We start from the raw sequence: 15,121 nt of genomic DNA on the forward strand, positions 1-15,121 counted from the left end.
AAAAGGGCAAGAGGATGGAATCGTTTTTCTTCTGCTGTTGGGGCATATTGGGTTCTAAAAATATTAAAGGAATTTTGGACAGGATGTTTAAGGATTTCATAAGTGGAACCAAAATATTCCCACCATGTATACCACCAGGTTGGGAATTTTTTAGGATTGCAAATCTTGGTATCAAAATAGAATAACCAGGTGTTCTTGTGTTTCTGGTTTTGAATTAGGAAGGAATTGTACCAGGCATGTTGATAGTCCCAGTAATTAAAAGATATTTCAAAAAATGATGCTTCTTTATATTTTTCTGGAAATAATATTGGTTTTGAAAAATCATAACCCCAGTCAATTGGAGAAATGACTTTTAGGATTTTGCAAGTGGAATAAGCAGGATCATTATGGCTTTGGTCCAAGAAAAAGTTTTTAAACAATGCTGAGTCAGTAGTTTCAAGAATTGCTTGGTAGAAGTAAGGCGTCTTATTTTCATCCCAAGGTTTATAATATCGACCTTTTCCAAAATATTTTTGAAGTGTTTCAAAAGGATCTTTTTCATGGAATCCTATTTCAACATGTATTATATTTTGCCAATTGTATTTCTCAAAGTAATCAGAGGGAGGATTTAATTGTATTTCTGCCTATGGTATCAGAGCCACGAGGGGTGTGTGTTTATAGAAAATAAAATCTGTAATAAACATTTTAAGTCTAGAAATTTAAGATCTCTTGAGTGTTTTTACCTAAGATAGTCTGGGTAGTAAGTCCTTTAAGGCCGTTAACCCTAAGAATTGCTTAGGATTGTAGAGAGAAATTTTATTTCAAGAATAAAATTTTTAATTATGGATTCAATTTTCTCTAGATCTACCTCTCTAAACTCTGCTGGTACATCTTTTTATGATAATAATAAAATAATAAATGCCGAAAAAATAATTATAGAAGATTTTTATAAATCTATTGATAACTGGGAAATTCCTAGAATAAATAAAGATCAGATTTACAAATACTCCAGATTCCAAATATTTAGATCTGATTTCACAATTAAAACAGAAGAAAGAGATATACAACTTACAAAGCCTTTTGAAACAATCAATTTATTATCTCAAAATTCCTTACAAAAACACAAAGATAAAAATTATAAATATATTCATATAGGTTTAGTTCAAGTAGGAATAAAACCCTTAACTAAGGAAGGATTAAATACTTCCATCCTTACTATTTTAAGAGATGCCAGATTCACAAATTTCGAAGATTCATTATTAAGTTCTGTTGAATCCAGTCTGTGTACTGGACCAATTTCTTTTGATTGTTATCCTAACTTCTTTGTATCTCTAAACGATAAAAACATTTTAAAATCCTTAGTTTTACAAATAAAAACTCATAATTATAATATGCTTAAAGGATCAATTCCGGTTGCTGTCATTTTTAGAATCCATTACAAGGCTATGAATTCTGCCTTTGCTACAAAAGTAAAATATCATAGTAAGAAAGGAGAAACCCTTTTATTACAAACAGATTTAGGAAAATCCAATACTGTAATTCCAAAACCAATTCAATGGAAAGATATAACACTACCTGAAGAGTGGATCTTAGAAGGTGCCATTAATCCAGAACCTATAGGACACATAGAAACAAACACTCAATTAAAAGAAATAACTCAATATGCAGATGGAAAAGTTAAACTCTCATTTAATCGAAAATCTGGTAGTAGCAATAGATATGATGAATCTTCTATTACAGATACCATAGATCTAGGAAGAATATCACAAATCCCTTCGGTCATAAATATTTCTCCCTATAAAACACAACCTAGATATTCTACTTCAGATTTACCTAATTCAGTTTTAAGAAATGTAGATTATGCCTCTGAAATTCCTAGACCAATCTATACGAAAATAAAAGAAGAAAGCTCTCAAAAACAATTTCATAATTCAGAATCATATCAAGAACCAACTAGTCCAACATTTTCTGCAATTACAGAAAACATTACAAATGAATTAAATGTTATAGAAAAAGAATTTAAAATAAATAAAATAATATTACATGATGATTTTTATGCCAAACATAATATGGAAAAAAGAATATGGTTTTTCCAACACTTTATAAATTCTAGAAAAGTTATTCAAGAAGAATTTTATGAATTTATAAAAATAAATAAAATACATATTTTATTTTTCGACTGGTTTGAAATATATGCTTCTCAAAATTCATTAAAATATCCCTTTTCTAAAAGTATAAATCCCGTTACAATAAGAAATAAAACACAAGAAACACAAACAATAACTGATACTAGGACAATCCAATCTAATCATCCTCTTTCACAAGGAATTAAAATAAATATACAAAATCAACAAATAGAAGCTATTCCAATAAAAAAATCCAGGAGAAAATGATAAGGTTAACATAAAAAATATTATAACACAAAATAATTTCACAAATGTTAATTTAAATACTATAGGAAAACAATTAGACAAATTAGAAAAATATTTACAAAAACAACCGATAATAAACCCTGAAAACATTGACACTAAACTTAAAAATACCGTTTTTAAACCTTACCAAATATCTAAACCTAGTGTAAAAAATATTCAAGATAATAAGTCTGAATTTATAAAAAACATTCAAGAACAATTGAGTAGAATAATGGCAACAACCAGCGGTTCTAATGAAACAATGAGTCAAACTGTTCCAGATTCACCTTCATCAGTCCCTAGAATAAATACTTTAAGTCAAGATTCTGATATTAGTCAAACTGTCGAACAATTCCAAAATTCTACAAAAATCAATAAAATAAGTTGGGATCAATCCCTACAAATTATTCCTGCCCCTGATTTAGGAGTAGTTAAACCATTGACCCAACCAAATTTTAAGGCATCTTCAGTCTATAATTGGAATATAGATGGAATGACAGAATACAACATTCTGAATTTATTACAACAAATGACTATGGCTGCAAATGCTTATAAAACCCAAATCGGAACTCAAGATAAAACTATTGCTGAGCTCCTCATTGCTGGATTCTCTGGCCAAATAAAAGGTTGGTGGGATTACTATCTCACAAACCAACAACAAGAAGAAATTTTAAACTCTATAAAAACAGATGAGGAAGGAATACCAATTCTAGATGAAAATGGTAATCCGCAACAAGATGCTGTTGCAACTTTAATATTAACAATTTCTTTACATTTTATTGGAGATCTTTCACATCTAAAAGATAAAAATGCAGAACTCCTATCAAATCTAAAATGTAAAAAATTAAGTAATTTTCAATGGTATAAAAATACTTTTTTAACTAGAATAATGCTTAGAGAAGATTCTAATCAACCATTTTGGAAAGAAAAATTCCTTGCAGGCTTACCAACTCTTCTAGGAGATAAGGTAAGAAATAAAATTAGAGAAAACAGTGGTAAACAAATTATAGCCTATAATGAATATACTTATGGTCAATTAATTAGTCTAACCCAACAAGAAGGGCTAAAAATATGCCAAGATTTAAAGTTACAAAAACATCTAAAATGGGAAATGAAAAGAACAAAACAAGAATTGGGAACTTTTTGTAATCAATTCGATATAAATACTAATAAACCACCCTTATCAAAATGCTCAGAAAATTGTCAAAAAATACATAAAAAACCCTATAAGAAAAATTTTAGAAGAAATCAAAAAGATAATTCTAACCCGAAAGAAGAATTTTACAAAAAACCAAGAAGAAAACCATTTAGAAAATTTAAAAATAACAGGCAAGAATTTAAAAAATCTTTCAAAGATATTGAATATTATAGATGCCATAAGAAAGGTCATACGGCAAATTATTGTAGATTAAATAAGAAATTAAATGAACTAGAATTAGAATAAGAAATATTAAATAAAATTTCTAATCTCTTAATTGATTCTTCTGAAGGAAATTCAGAAGCTGAAGATTCTACCAATACTGATGAATCATTAGTAGACGAACAAATCATAACTAGTAGTGAATCTAAAAACAAATCAATATGCTTACCAAAGATCAATCACTTATTTTAGATATATTGAAAAATATTAATGACCCAACAATCCAAAAAGAATATTTAGAGAAATTCTAAAATCTCTTAATGATAAAGAGGAAAATAAAAAATTCTCAAGCACTTCAAAAAATACTTACGACTTAACTGAAATATTAGAAAAAAAGAAAAAAGGATAAAGGAATCATAATCCAAGACCTACAAAAAGATATAAAAGAAATAAAATTAGAAATAAGAGAGTTAAAAGAAAAACAGATTCAAAATACTGAAGCAATAAAACTAATCTTACAAAATATAAATATTGAGAGTTCTTCGGAAACAGAAAATGATGAAACCCAAAATGTGGAAAATATTGAAAAAATTCCTGAAGATTTTCTTTTTGTTTTAAGAGAAATAACTTCTAGAAAATACATCTTAAAAATAAATCTAGTATTTTCAGAAAATTTCAAAATGAATACAATAGCATTATTTGATACTGGTGCAGATTTAAATTGTATCAAATCAGGAATAGGACCTATTGAATTCCAACAAAAAACACAAGAAAAACTTTCAGCTGCTAATAATTCAAGATTAAATGTGAACTCAAAAACAGACGCATCAATAATAAATAATGGTATTCACATAAAAACCACTTTTGTTTTAGTAAATGATATTCATCACACGGTAATATTAGGAACCCCTTTTATTAGTTTAATTACCCCATATAAAGTCAACAATGATTCTATTTCTTCTAAATTCAATCACAAAAAATTAAAATTTGAATTTTTAGAGAAACCTCGAACTAGAAACCTTAACTTAATAAAAGCTTGTTCAATCTATGAAAATAATATTAACACCATAATCCAAGGAAAGACTTTTCAATTAGAAAATCTTAAAAAAGATGTTTATTTAAATAGAATACAAAACCAAATAGAGACAACAGAAATTAAAAATAAAATTCCAAAATTCCAAAAAATATTAGAAACAGAAGTTTGTTCAGAAATTCCTAATGCTTTTTGGAATAGAAAAGAACATATTGTTGATCTTCCCTATGAAGAAAATTTCAATGACAGACAAATACCAACTAAAGCTAAACCAATCCAAATGAATTCTGAATTAGAAGAACATTGTAAAAAAGAAATTCAAGATTTAGAGACAAAAGGATTAATTTCGAAATCTAGATCCCTTTGGAGTTGTGCTGCCTTTTATGTTAATAAAAATTCAGAAATTGAAAGAGGAACACCCAGATTAGTAATTAATTACAAACCATTAAATAAAGCGTTAAAATGAATAAGATACCCAATACGAAATAAAAAAGACTTATTACAAAAACTCCATAATGCTTATATATTTTCCAAATTTGATATGAAATCTGGATTTTGGCAAATGCAAATCTCTCAAAAAGACAAATATAAAACTGCTTTTACAGTTCTCTTTGGACAATATGAATGGAATGTAATGCCCTTCGGACTTAAAAATGCTCCTTCTGAATTCCAAATAATTATGAATGAAATTTATAATGATTATTCAAAATTTTGCATTGTTTACATTGATGATGTATTAATATTCTCTAATAATGTTGATGATCATTTTAAACATCTAAAAACATTTCTTTATGTCACAAAACAAAATGGTCTGGTTGTATCAAAATAAAAAATAAGCTGTTTTCAGACCAGAATAAGATTTTTAGGTCATTACATATCTCGTGGTACTATAACTCCCATTGAGAGATCTTTAGAATTTACAAATAAATTTCCAGACAAAATACTTGATAAAACCCAATTACAAAGATTCTTAGGAAGCCTAAATTATGTTCTAGATTTTTGTCCAAATATCAATAAAATAGCAAAACCTTTACATGATAGACTCAGAAAAAACCCAAAACCATGGACAGAAAAACATACAGAAATCGTAAAAAATATCAAAAAACAAGTATTAGAAATTCCATGTTTTCACATCGCAGATCCCAACCTACAAAAAATCGTAGAGACAGATGCATCAGATTTAGGATATGGAGGTATATTAAAACAAAAACAAGAAAATAAAGAAAACATAGTACAGTACACTTCTGCCCATTGGAATGATACCCAGAAAAATTATTCAGCTATAAAGAAAGAAATTTTGAGTATTGTTTTATGCGTTCAAAAATTACAGAGTGATCTTTTAAACCAAATTTTTTTATTAAGAATAGATTGTAAAAGTGCAAAAGAAATTTTACAAAAGGTTGTTCAAAATCTTGCCTCAAAACAAATTTTTGCAAGATGGCAAGCTATTCTTAGCATATTTGATTTTGAAATCGAATTCATAAAAGGAGATACAAATTCTTTACCTGATTTCCTCACAAGAGAATTTCTCCAAAACAGAAATGCCACCCGAAAATGATAAAAAGCCTGTTCAAACCCCTACCGAACCAGCAAAAATCAAAAACTGGTATGACATTGTTACAAAGGAAGAAGAAGAGGATCTTAAAGATACTGCACAATCAAAACCACAGGTGAGTGATGATTTGGAAAAAAGACTCAAATTCCTTGAATCCTTTCTCCAAACACCTGAAATGAGAAATGCCCTTGAAAAAACCCAAACAAGTGAAAGTTCTGACAAGAAATCTTCTAAAGAAATTCTTACCAAAAATTCCTTCCAAACTGTTTCGTTTTCAGATAATTCCTCAAAAACTTATCACACTACAAATTCCCAGCTTGTTCTCACACAACCACCATTAAATCCTCCCTCTGATTACTTTGAGAAATACAATTGGCAAAACATAATACATGTTGAAATAGGATTCCATGAAAAAGATCCTTTTGAAACACTTCAAAATACATTGGAAAAGGTCGATATTATAAACCTTGGGATGAAAATAAGACCCCTTACTTCTACCAAGCAATTCTTGAAACTACTGACTCAGCATTGTTTAAAAACTTTTTCTTGGACCAAATCCATAATGATCCTGCTTATACCACTTGCAAAATCCTAAAAGTCATTTCTCCAATTGACTGGGGTTATGATTTTTCAAAACCAATATTATTTCCAGAAAAATATAAAGAAGCATCATTTTTTGAAATATCTTTTAATTACTGGGACTATCAACAGGCCTGGTACAATTCCTTCCTAATTCAAAACCAGAAACACAAGCACACCTGGTTATTCTATTTTGATACCAAGATTTTCAATCCTAAAAAATTCCCAACCTGGTGGTATACATGGTGGGAATATTTTTGTAAAGTCCCAAAAATCCTTACTTTGAAAATTTGCGGAAAATTTAAAAATTTCTTTTTAAAAGAACTTAAACGGTCTCATTCATAAAATCACAAGTGAATCAAGTTCAATGTTTCAAATTATTGCAGCGGAATAAAAATAAAGTTGCCAAAAATAACTACTTAAAATTTGTCCAACGACTGATAAAAATTATTAGCGGAAAAATAACAACTGCTGCACTGAGGTCCTCGGGTGCCACTACTGCCGACCCAAGCTGGCTCACTGGTCCCCGTCCTTGGCCCTGGCCTCATCAATACCTACAACAATCAAGTCTAGTGAGCCTAAAGACTCAGCATGCATATATCGCAGGTAACGAGTAAAATCTGAAGTAAAATATGCATGGGATAAAATATCATGTCATGAGACGTGCTGAAAGTAATCTGTACTGATGCCGAAAATAATCTGTACTCATGCTGAAAATAATCTGTACTGATGCTGAAAATAATCTGTACTGAGCAATTATAATACGTGCATAACTGAACTGATAATCATAGTAAAAACGTTTGCTCCTTGGAGCCCTGTACTGAAATAACTGGTAAAATTTTCTGTTGAGATTATGTTTTACGCCTGTGGCCATTGCACTAAGCTGAACTGATCGGTAACTGACTACCGGGGAGCCTGAAACTGAGCTGGCGGTCACTGAAGACCCGATGGTACCATCCTGAACTGATAGGTCACTGGCGACCTGATGGTACCAACCTGAACTGAGTGGTCACTGGCGACCGTATAAATAATGCTCCCACATAGTGAATGAACCACAAGCCATATCGCATAAATCTCAAAAATAATCATTTTCTGTTTTCATGCACGTAAAATAATTAACTGGCGATAATGAAAATATCCTGTAATTTTACCAACTGGAGTGGGTTGGATCGTCCCCCAGGCTCGCTGCAACCTAAAGGTGCCATGAAAATATGCAATAGCTTAAACTTGACCAACTATGCAATTTACGTTCAAAAGATGCGGTTATGACGTCTAATGACTTCGTATTTAATCGTGACTCCGAACCAACCCGAACCAACACTGAACCGACATATAGTCATGATTAAAATACGCTGAAAGTAATGAAATAATGCTCCCAAAATTATGATGGTCGAAATCTAGGTGGAATGGAGGCCAAAACAAGAAACGCTCTTTCGAGAGTCAATTTGGCACATCGCACCGTAAATTCTCGTACGACTTCAAAAATGATCCGAATGACAAACGGCCAAAAACATGACCTTCCTAACTTAAAGGAGCACTGTCCAGTCCAAGGCCATAGGCTAAAAGCCGACCGAGAACTCGAACAAGCCTCTGAACCGACACAGCAACTTGCTGTAAAATTTTCCAGCAGCTGCGCAACTTGGCACATCGCACCGTAAATTCTCGTACGACTTCAAAAATGATTCGAATGACAAACGGCCAAAAACATGACCTTCCTAACTTAAAGGGGCACTGTCCAGTCCAAGGCCATAGGCTAAAAGCCGACCAAGAACTCGAACGAGCCTCTGAACCGACACAGCAACTTGCTGTCCAAAAATACAGCAGCTGCGCACTTGTTTTCCTTGTGTCGTTTTCGAGTCCGCCGGCCATTGGGGCTTACACCACTGACCAGAGACCCTTACCAACATCCCAAGGAATGATTTGAACCATGGATAAGGGCACAAGACCAGCCACAATTCGCACCAATCCAGCAAACATCAGAAAAGATTCACCCGAGAGCACAAATTCTGCGCGTCGGACATTGTTCTTGTTTTGCTGTCACGGATCGTTCCATTGGCCATTTGATTGACCATGGCACAATCTAGACATATAGGGGCATGGTATGAACCGTGGCTAAGGGCCATAGGCCAACCAAGATCCATACCAAACCACCAAACTCGAAATACATATGCTGTCCAAAAACTGAAGGGCCGAGAAGGGAGGGGCTGTTGTGATGTTTTAATTAAAAACCGAGGAGTCATGGACCAAGCCACCAAAATGGAGACTTAGTCATGTCTTAGACATGCTAGGGGAGGGATCCAACCATGGCTAAGAGCCCTTAGAGCAGCCAAGATCAGATCCAACCCTCAAGACAAGAAACTGAAATTTTTCGAACACCATTTCCTGCACCTATGGGGAACTTGCTGTCATTTCGGTTTCCAGCAAGGGTGGGGGCTAAATGAATGGACCAACATGGTCCTAATACATCCTATTACATGTCTAGGAACAGCCTTGAGAGCCTGGAGTCGAATCATAACCTGAAATCCACAACACAAAGCAAACCATGAAGCTGCCCAAGAAAAACCGAAAAATCTGCATGCATTTTCTTTTGACAAATTTGATATGTGTTCGGTTTTTGCATGATGAAATCTGATCATGTACTGAAAAATACTTGATAATATGACTTGATTGAGGTTTAGAAAAAGTATATACATGCCTTGGATTCGTTTCGAAAGAAAACGAAAAGATGAGACGATCCGGCGCGGAGGAGATGGAGCGATTTCTTTTCTTGCTACCTTGCTGGATTTTTCTCCCTTGCTCTAGCTATGAGGGTCACGAAATTTCCCCTCTCAAACTCTCTGAATTTCAGTGGGGAGGGGTGTGATGGAGTGGTTATGGAGGTGGGGAGAAAAATGGTTGGAAAGGTGAGAGGCAAGATCCACAAATATAGGATCTCAACTCAAGACTAAGTCCCACACTCCTTAAAATTTGCACATGCTTGTCAAATCTCCTTGGGAATGCCTTGACCGATGTATTGTATGGTATCCAAGGCTAGGATCATGCTTAATAACTAACTAATTAAGGTTTGGTTAATAATTGAAAAGATTAGCATGCTAAAAATTTACATGGAATGGCCAAATGTGGGTTGGCAAAAATAATTGTCTAGGTACTAAGGGGTGGCCGAAATTTCACTTCTAAAAAATGGATGGGGAGTGTTGTTTATCTAGTCAACTAATAATCCTTAAAGGCCTTACTAATCCTTTAATTAATTTAGTGAGCTAACCTTTTAATTATGCAACTTAAATGGGCTTATTTCTTAATCACCTCAAGAAACTTAAATTAAATCCTCACACCTCCCTTATTAACTTAAATGAACTTACTTGCTAGTTAAATTAACTCCCGGAAATAATTCTCGAATCTTAAATCCTATCTCAAAACTCCAACTCCAGTCCGGCCTCACTGAAATAACTGAAATGCTAAAAATCAACTACTGAGATGAAATAATAAAATAGTTAACTTCAAAGAAGTGCATTTAAAATAATCATGCAATGGAGTCAATTAAATTTAAAAATCTAGAATTATGCATGGTTTAAACGTAGACTGATTTACGGGTTCTACAATCCTTCCCCCCTTAAAAGAAATTTCGTCCTCGAAATTAGAACTCACCGAATAACTCGGGGTAACGATCTCTCATCTCCGGCTTAGACTCCCATGTAGCTTCATCCTCAGAATGATTGAGCCATTTGACTTTGACTCGCTTAACCAGCTTGTTCCGAAGCTTTTTCTCCTGTCTGTCTAGGATCTGCACTGGTCTCTCCTCATAAGATAGGTTCGGAGTAAGCTGCAACGGCTCAAAGTTCAAGACATGCGAAGGATTTGCCATATACTTCCTCAGCATAGAGACGTGGAAGACATTGTGTACTCCGGCCAAATTCGGCGGAAGAGCAACACGATAAGCTAGCGTCCCAACTCTGTCAAGGATCTCAAATGGTCCAATGAATCTCGGACTGAGCTTCCCTTTCTTCCCAAATCTCATGACACCCTTCATAGGTGCCACTTTCACAAAGACATGATCGCCCACTGCAAACTCTAAGTCTCTCCTCCGCTGATCGGCATAACTCTTCTGTCGGCTCTGAGCAGTCCTCATCCTATCACGGATCTTGACTACTACATCTGCTGCCTGCTGAACAATCTCTTGACCCAACTCTGCTCTCTCTCCTACTTCATCCCAATGAACAGGAGATCTGCACTTGCGGCCATACAGTGCTTCATACGGAGCCATACCAATAGAAGATTGGAAACTATTGTTATAGGTGAACTCTACAAATGGCAAGTTCGACTCCCAACTCCCTGAGAAGTCAATCACACAAGCACGAAGAAGATCCTCTAAGATCTGAATAACACGCTCTGACTGTCCATCTGTCTGCGGATGAAAGGCTGTGCTAAACAGCAACTTCGTACCCATAGTCGAATGCAAGCTCTTCCAAAATGAGGAAGTGAATCTGGGATCTCTGTCGGATACTATAGAAACTGGAATACCATGAAGTCGGACTATCTCTCGGATATAAAGCTCTGCATACTGAATCATGGTGAATGTCGTCTTAATAGGCAGAAAGTGCGCTGATTTGGTAAGACGATCTACAATCACCCAAATGGCATTTGATCCTCTGACTGACTTCGGCAAACCGATCACGAAGTCCATGGTAACATTCTCCCACTTCCACTCGGGAATGGGAAGAGGCTTGAGCAAACCTGCTGGTCTCTGATGTTCGGCCTTCACTAACTGACAAGTCAGACACTCGGACACAAACCGTCTGATGTCTCTTTTCATACCCGGCCACCAATACAATAACTGCATATCCTTGTACATCTTCGTACTCCCAGGGTGAATGGAGTACGGGGACGTATGGGCCTCTGATAAGATGTCTGCTCGGATAGAATCACTGCTAGGAACCCATATCCTGTCTCGGTATCTCACAATACCGTCGCTGACTGAATATAAGACACTGCCCTTGGCCTCATCTCTTTTCTTCCACTGTGCCAATTGCTCATCTGCTGACTGACCGCTGCGAATACGGTCAAGAAGAGAGGACTGAATCGCCAAGGTAGATAGACGAGGAACTCTACCGCGAGGATAAGTCTCAAGATCAAACTTATGTATCTCAATCTGAAGAGGTTTCTGAATCGTCAGGTGAGCCATCACGGCGACTTTCCTGCTCAAAGCATCCGCAACTACATTAGCCTTACCCGGGTGGTAGCTAATGTCACAATCGTAGTCTTTCACAAGCTCCAACCAACGCCTCTGACGCATGTTCAGCTCCTTCTGCGTAAAGAAATACTTGAGGCTCTTGTGGTCGGTAAAGATCTGGCATTTCTCTCCATACAGATAGTGCCTCCAAATCTTCAAGGCAAAAACTACAGCCGCTAACTCCAGATCATGGGTAGGGTAGTTCTTCTCATGGACCTTCAGCTGTCGAGAAGCATACGCTATCACTTTCCCATGCTGCATCAGAACTGCACCTAAACCAAGCTTCGAAGCATCTGTGTAAAGGACAAACTCACCGGGTCCTGCTGGCATGGCCAATATTGGTGCTGAGATAAGAGCTTGCTTCAAAGTATCGAAGCTCTTCTGACACTCCTTGCTCCACACAAATTTCACATTTTTCTTGGTCAGTGCTGTGAGTGGAACGGCAATGGAGGAGAATCCCTGAATGAATTTCCTGTAATATCCTGCCAGCCCAAGAAAACTGCGGATCTCGGATGCATTATGAGGCACAACCCAATCTCGGACTGCTGCAACTTTTGCGGGGTCTACCTCAATACCACTGCTAGAAACAATGTGGCCCAAGAACGCCACCTTCTCTAACCAGAATTCGCACTTGCTGAACTTTGCGAATAACTTGTGTTTCTGCAAGGTCTGCAACACTGTGGTCAAATGTCTGCTGTGATCCTCTTGACTCTTGGAGTAGACAAGAATGTCGTCTATGAACACTATCACAAACTGGTCAAGATACGGCTGAAATACGCGATTCATGAGATCCATGAAGATCGCTGGAGCATTTGTCAGACCAAACGGCATCACCAGGAACTCGTAGTGACCATAACGAGTCCTGAAAGCTGTCTTCGAGACATCATCATCTCTCACCCTCAACTGATGATAACCAGAACGCAGATCTATCTTAGAGAAAATCGAAGCTCCCTGCAATTGGTCAAACAGATCCTCAATCCTCGGCAGTGGGTATTTGTTCTTAACTGTAACCCTGTTCAACTCCCGATAGTCAATGCAAAGCCTCATGGAGCCATCCTTCTTCTTTACAAATAAGACTGGCGTGCCCCATGGTGAAAAGCTCGGGCGAATGAATTCCTTGTCGAGAAGTTCCTGAATCTGCTTCTTAAGCTCTGCCATCTCTGTCGGTGCAAGTCGGTATGGCGCTTTGGATATCGGAGCCGTACCTGGCATAAGCTCAATGGAAAACTCCACCTCTCTCTCGGGTGGCATACCAGAGACGTCTTCGGGAAAAACGTCTAAGAAGTCTCTGACAATCGGAACATCTGAGGCTGACTGGCTGGGTTCCTCGGGGACAGATAAAAAGGTCGCTAGAAATGCTCGACACCCTCTATGCATGAGTTTCCTAGCCTAAACATATGGAATAATGCGCGGTAACGAAAAGTACCTGTCCGGCTCAAATAAGAACTGCTCCATTCCAGGTGGTCGGACAAGAATAGATCTCCGCTGGAAGTCTATCAACACTCTGTTCTTCAGTAGCCAGTCCATTCCTAGGATGATGTCAAATTCCGGCATCGGTAGCACAATCAGATCCGCATAAACAAGATTACCGTGCAGCTCAAGGTCTATATCTCTGATAACATTGGTAGCTGCCATCTCCTCGCCTGACGGCAACACTACTGAAAAGGCTATGTCTAGCCCAATGGTCTTGATCTTGAGAAAGTTTGCGAAGACCTCCGAAATGAACGAGTGCGTGGCCCCTGAATCTATCAAGGCCTTGGTAGCTGAGCCGGCTATGAAAATTCTTCCTGAAAGTTCGGAACACTAAGCGGAACCCAAAGATCATAGAAGCTAAGCTTATAGACATGCAAAGGCCACAGTTCTTCTAACTAAGTCCCGAAAATAATACTAAGTAGAGCATGCAATCCTATCGCTGTTCTAAGTTCAAATGCTCAAACCCCATTCCCAAAAACACGGAAATTCAATAATAACTTAAAGCTTAAAGGTACCTGTCAACAACATGGTCTCCGGGTTGGTTTCTGCGGCATGGAGCGCAAAAACCCTGCCCTGAGTAGGCAGATTCCTCTGAGGGCACTGCAGCAACATGTGGTCTGGGCTGCCACACTTGAAACACTTTCCTGAGCCAGACATACATGCTCCAGGATGACGACGTGAGCACCTGGGGCAGACTGGGTGCTCCTGAGTCCTCGGGGCTAAGCGTCCCTGCTGCTGCTGGCCTCTGTTCCTCGGCGGTCCATGGAAAGGCCTCTTGTTCTGCTGCTGATGCTGATGAGGAGGAGGGCGGTGGGGTACCTGGACTGGGCGCTTGCCCTGGCGATCCCTCTCGATGTCCCGCAGATCCTGCTCTGCGGCTAAGGCCTTGGAGACGGCAATCTCATAAGTGGCAGGGTCAGACACCCTAACATCCCGGCGCAAGATCGGTCGTAAACCCACTAGAAAGTGCATCAGCTTCGCTCTGGCATCATTCGCGATCAGGGGCACAAAGTGACAGCCCCTCTCGAACTTACGGATAAACTCCATAACCGTCATATCCCCCTGTCTCAGGCTCATGAACTCTGTGGTCAGTCTGGTGCGGACCTCCTCAGAAAAATACTTGGAGTAGAAAACCTCCGTAAAGCGGTCCCAAGAAAGTGTAGCCAAAGTCAAGGCTACCGAAGCTCCTTCCCACCATAAGCGAGCGTCTCCAGTGAACAGGTAGGTGGCACATCGGACTCGGTCTGCGTCTCCTAGCTCCATAAACTCAAAAATGACCTCGAGAGATTTGATCCATCCCTCGGCAACCATGGGGTCGGACGTCCCAGAGAATTCCTTCGGACGCATCTTCATGAATCGCTCATAAACAGCCTCGGGTCCTGCCGGCCTGGCTGCGGCAGCGACAATGGCATTGTTCCCCGCAAACTGTGCGAAGAACTGCGTCATCCCAGCTTGCATCTGGGCATTCATATCAGGCGGAGGGGGTGGAGGTAAGTCTTCCTCC

At 37.4% G+C, this 15,121-nt stretch overlaps 1 long non-coding RNA gene across 1 annotated transcript; it reads right to left on the bottom strand.

Annotated features, from left to right (window-relative positions):
• Nucleotides 1-7,271: 7,271 nt before the first annotated feature.
• LOC140831782 (uncharacterized) lies at nt 7,272-10,204 on the bottom strand. Its single transcript, XR_012117936.1, has 2 exons — nt 9,613-10,204; nt 7,272-7,471 (listed from the first exon to the last, which is right to left on the bottom strand). It is a non-coding gene; the product is annotated as an uncharacterized lncRNA (long non-coding RNA).
• Between the last annotated feature and the right edge of the window lie 4,917 nt (nt 10,205-15,121).

Source organism: Primulina eburnea, chromosome 5 (genome assembly GCF_022965805.1).
Source record: "Primulina eburnea isolate SZY01 chromosome 5, ASM2296580v1, whole genome shotgun sequence".
NCBI lineage: Eukaryota > Viridiplantae > Streptophyta > Magnoliopsida > Lamiales > Gesneriaceae > Primulina > Primulina eburnea.